The following is a 5,857-nucleotide window of genomic DNA, read 5'->3' as shown; positions in this document are numbered from 1 at the left end:
CGCCTGTAATCCTACAACTTTGGGAGGCTGAGGCGGGTGGATCACCTGAGGTTAGGAGTTCAAGACCAGCCTGGTCAACATGGCGAAACGCTGTCTCTACTGAAAATACAAAATTAGCTGGGTGTGGTGGTACATGCCTGTAATCTCAGCTACTTAGGAGGCTGAGGCAGGAGAATTGCTAGGACCCGGGAGGCGGAGGTTGCAGTGAGCCAAGATAGCGCCACTGCAATCCAGCTTGGGTGACAGAGCAAGACTCCATATATAAAAGAAAAAAAAATTGTTTTGCGTGCACTCCCACACTCTAGCAGGAAGGGAGGGAAGCTATTGCTGATCCTACTTCATAAGGGACCTCGCAGAATTCTGCCAGCTAACTCAGACAGTGGTCATAGGTTGGAAGAAGCTGCCAACTAAAATAAGCAATCTAATCTACAGTGTGTATAAACCCCATTGATCAGAAATGAGAGGTGAGCAGGAAGCAGGCTCTTGCCACAGAGGCAGCAGCTGGGAGCCCCTGCTTTGCAGGTAAACTGGGAGGGGTGTGGCCTGGAAGCCTTGGTCTTTGTCTTGGGCTGGAGAACTTACAACCTGGGGCAGTTTTGCATTCTGAGTGCAGACTGCCTGGGACCCAGCCAGCTGTTGCCAGAAGTCTGTGAGTGTGAGACCCAATATGTTAAGAAAGTGAGTGCTGGGTGGGTCTCCCTGCTGCCTGTTACCCCTCTCCCCTCCCTGAGGATTCTTTTATGCGACAGAGGCAGTTGCACTGCTCCGTGGAACATTACACCAGTGGCAGGGGAACTGCCCTTGGATCCCTACTGGGGTCACAGCCTGAGTCCACACCTGGTGAGCCAGAGTCAGGACTTGCCTGATCCAGGCCCCACAGGCTATGCCCCTATGCCCACCTTGGTAGCCTAACACCACAGATAGGGACTTTAGGGAGTTCCATGACCCTTCCCATTGCCTGGGATATGAGTGTTTCCCCAGGGCAACGTAAGCCAAGTATAAATCCCCATGGTCACCACTGCATCTGGCTCTCTCCTGCTAGTGCCACCTCACTGTGAATCCTACTGCTCCCCTGAATTTGCCTATCCTGTGCAGCTGTCTCAAGCCAGTCTGGTGCTGGGGGATATTTGCAAGGGATCTAGTGATAGGAAGACACAAGGGTTGAAGGTACTTGAGCAGAACAAACTTCCACAATGGGTACGCATCCAGTGTGGCACCCACTACTACAGCTTAGGACCAGAAAGGGAAGGGACCTTGTCTGAGCAAGCTAATGGCCTCAACAAGTCCCTAAATTGCAGTTGGAGGTCAACTGACACAGCCCTCTACAACGTCTGCTAACATAATAACACGGTGCTCAGGAAGGAGAAAACTTTTGCATGACCTCAGCTAACACCATTACTCATACCACTCAGGCTGTTCAGGAGGCCTTGGGCCTGTTCATGTGCCCAGTACATTACTACTACATCTGGCAATTGAGAAAGTCATTGCACTAAGGCTACTTATAACCAAGGAAATCTTACAGAGTTCATGCCACTCCCCTACTGTCACCATCAGTGCTTGCACAGGCCCCTATGAGATGAGAGAACAGGTCAGCCTTGTCCAGCTCCACCCAGCATCACCCACCTCTGGAGCTAAGAGCGGGGCCCAAACCACTACACATCCCACAGACCTGTCCACAGCCGGAAGCACTAAAGAGCTTCTCCAGATGGTTGACTAGAGATGCTGGTAACCAATTCTCCTCAGAAGGAAGAAACAAAATCACAAACAAATAGTCACATCCCAAATACAGTGTTACAGGGAGAGGGCTGGAGTCCATTGGAGAATTCACTGGAAGGATCCACAACACGCACACAAAAGATAGTAACAAGAAGCTGGCAGAGTATCAAACCCTGAGAGATTTAGTATTCTGGAAAGGGTATTCTCTAGTCTTTGACAGCTAGTATCTAAACTCAAGGAGAGCTTTTCTGCCCTCATGAGTCCAAATGCTGGAGTGGGCTGCAATCTGGGGACTTCTTGGGTCCTTGCTCACACAAAGTCCCCTCCCTTTCCCTCTGGTCCTGAGTTGTAGTAACAGGCACCATACTGGGCGTGCATCCATTGTGATCTTTTGTTTTGCTCAAGGACCTTCAGCCCTTGTGTCTTCCCCATGACTATATCCCTTGCCGAAATTCTCCAGCACAGGCCTGGATTGTGGCAGTCCCTGAGGCGGCTAAACCCAGATAAGCAGCCGGATTCACAGTAGTCTGGCCCACACAGATCACCACTCCCACAGGAACAGGCAGTTCACCACACCAAGGGAACGCTCCTTGGGACAAAAGAAACCAAAGTATGAACCTTGAGTACCACGACTTCCCACCTGTGGGAAGTTTCTTTCAGCAGAGGAACAGGTGCAGTACAGGGCTCAGTGGGGAAAGACTAAGGTTCTACCCTAGCAGTGGAGGAGCCCCGGTGCTTGTGAAGGGGTTTCTCCTCCCTCTTGTCCAACACTGCAGATACAGCTGGGGCTTCTCCCACAGGAGCTCAGTGAAGGTAGACCTATGGAGGACCTTTCTCAAGCACTTTGGGGTGACTGCATCCCCTTGGGAGGAGTGCCCTCTGGGCTCAGGCTTTCATGAGAGATAAGAGTCCCACTGTCTCTGGATGTGGAATGTCAGTGTTCCTGCAGATGGACAGAGGTGCTTGTCTGATCTAAATAACCAGAATATAGGGACGGGGGGTGGGGGAGGCATGACAGGGAGGTTGCTTTCCTGCTGGCCTGGTAGTGAAGCTGAGGTGGCTCCCTCCCCTCCCGCAGTGAAGACCTCAGTGCATTTCACTGGGACCCCACTCCTCTGCCCCGAAAAGCTGCCTCTGTCAAGGCTGAGACTTTTGTCCACCACTGGGGTACTGCATATACCCACCACCTGCTTCAGCTGCAGCTGGTTTTCACCCATGGGTGCCTCCTACTGGTCTGAAGGCTGAACTACTCAACCTAGTGAGAAAAAGACTTGGGAAGTAGAGTAGTGCACATTACTGGGGAACAGGATAAGTTTCCTGAGACCTCTGCCATTCTGGCCCCACAGGAGACAGTGAACCTTCCCACACATTAAGTACACTGCTACTAAAACCAGCACCCGAGAAAGCCATCGCACACAGATTCTCTATAACCAAGAAACTCAACAGAGACTTTGCCACTGAAAACACCCAGAGCTGAAGCTAGGTGACCACATATGATACACCACATCCTCACGGGGGGAAAAAAAAATAGAACCCAGTCAAATCAAAATAAATTCAATAATAATAAGAAGAAGAAATAGTTTATCCAGATGGGAAGAAACCAGAAAAATGATTCTGGCAATATGAAAAAACAGTTTTATTTACAATACCACCCCCTCCCCAATACACACTAACTCTCCAGCAATGGATCCAAAACAAAATGAAATCCTTGAAATACCAGATAAAGAAGTCAAAATGTTCATCATGAAGTTACTCAATGAGATTCAAGAGAAAGTTGAAACCAATATAAAGAAATTTTAAAAAAGAATACAGGATATGAATGAAATTTTCTAGAGAGGTCAATATTAAAATAAATAAAAAAAAGAACTTCTGGAAATGAAGGACTCACTTAAGGAGTTACAAAATACAGTGGAAAGTTTTAACAACAGACTAGACCAAGTAGAAGAAAGAATTTCAGAGTCTGAAGACAAGGCTTTCAAATTAAACCAGTCAGACAAAAACTAAGAAAAAAGAATACAAAGAAACAAACAAAATCTCCAGGAAATACGAGACTATGTAAAACATCCAAATCTAAGAATCAAAGTTGTTCCTCAGGGAGAAGAAAAAGCAAAAAGTTTAGAAAACCTACTTCAAGGAATAATTTAGAAAAACTTCCCTAATCTTGCTAGAGATTTAGACATCCAAATACCAGAAGCTCAAAAAACTCCTGGGAGATTCAGTGAAAAAAGGAGATCACCAAGGCATATATGGTCATCAGGCTATCTAAAGTCAATGCAAAGGCAAGAATTCTAAGAGCAGTGAGATAAAAGTATCAAATAAATGATAAAGGAAAAACTATCAGACTAACTTCTCAGCTGAAATTTTATAAGCCAGAAGGGATTCAGGTCCTATCTTTAGTCTCCTCAAACAGAACAACTGTCAGATAAGAATTCTGCATAGAGCAAAACTAAATTTAAGAAATGAAGGCAAAATAAAGATTATCAAAGAAAAGCAAATGCTGAGGGAATCCATTACCAGTAGGCCAGCCCTATAAGAAATGCTCAATGGAGTTCTAAACATCTAAATGAAAGGGCTAGGGTAGGCGTGGTCGCTCATGCCTGTAATGTCAGCACTTTGGGAGGCCGAGGCAGGTGGATCACTTGAGGTCAGAAGTTCAAGACCAGCCTGGCCAACATGGGTGAAACACCGTCTTTACTAAAAATACAAAAATTAGCTGGGTGTGGTGGCATGCACCTGTAAGTCCCAGCTACTTGGGAGGCTGAGGTGGGAGAATCGCTTAAGCCTGGGAGGCAGAGGTTGTAGTGAGTCAAGATCATGCCACTGCACTCCAGCCTGGGTGACAGAATGACTCTGTCCCAACAAATAAATACACACATAGACACGTACATAAATGAAAGTGCTTATAACAATAACACAATAAAGAAAGCAAAGCAACTAGGTAACAATCAATATGATAACTGCAAGAGTAGCTCACATAGCAATACTATTTTCGAATGTAAATGGTGTAATGCCCCACTTAAAAGATACAGATTGGCAGAATGGATTTTAAAAAACAAAGACCAAACATGTGCTGCCTTCAAGAGACCCACCTAGCCCATATAAAGATTTTTGTAGACTCAAGGAAAGATATGGAAAAAAATATATTACACATAAATGGAAACCAAAAGAGAGCAGGAGTAGCTATTATTACATGAGAAAAAACAGACTTTAAACAAAAAACAATAAAAAGACAAAGAAAGTCATTATATTATAACAAACAGAACAATTCATCAAGAAGATATAACAATTCTAAATACATATGTACCTAACACTGGAGCACCCACAGTCATCAAACAAATTCTACTAGACCTAAGAAGAGAGGTAGAGAGCAAGATAATAATAGTAGGAGACTTTAACACTCCATTGACAGCACTACATAGATCACTGAGGTAGAATGTCAACAAAGAAATACTGGATATAAACTGGACTCTAGAACAAATGGACCTAACAGACATTCACAAACATTCGACCTGAAAACTGCAGGGTATACATTCTTACCAGCACATGGAACATTTTCCAAGATAGACCGTATGACAGGACACAACACAAATCTCAATAAATTTAAAAAATCAAAATCATACCAAGTGTTTTCTTAGACTACAGCAGAATAAAACTAGAAATTAATTCGAAGAGGAACTCTCAAAACTATACAAATACATGAAAATTAAACCATATGCTCCTGAATGATTTTTGAGTCAACAATAAAATCAAGATGAAATTTAAAAAAATTTTGAAATGAATAATAACAGTGACACAAGTTACCCAAATTCCTGGGATACAGCAAAAGCAGTGCTATGAGAAAAGTTTATAATGCTAAATGCCTACATCAAAAAGATAGAAAGATCAAAGAATGGCAACATAATGTCATGCCTCAAAAAACTAGAGAAACAACAAACCAAACCTAAAGTTAGCAGAAGAAAAACAACAGAGATCAGAGCAGAACTAAACGAAAATGAAACCAAAAGATAATACAAAGGATCAATGAAACAACAGGTTGGTTCTTTGAAAACATAAACAAAAATGACAGACCACTAGCTAATCAAGAAAAGAAGAGAGAAGATTCAAACCAGTTGAATCAGAAATGAAAATGCAGCAATTATAA

The sequence above is a fragment of the Mandrillus leucophaeus genome, unplaced genomic scaffold (assembly GCF_000951045.1).
Source record: "Mandrillus leucophaeus isolate KB7577 unplaced genomic scaffold, Mleu.le_1.0 Scaffold348, whole genome shotgun sequence".
Lineage (NCBI taxonomy): Eukaryota > Metazoa > Chordata > Mammalia > Primates > Cercopithecidae > Mandrillus > Mandrillus leucophaeus.
Note: the sequence above shows the minus strand (reverse complement) of the source record.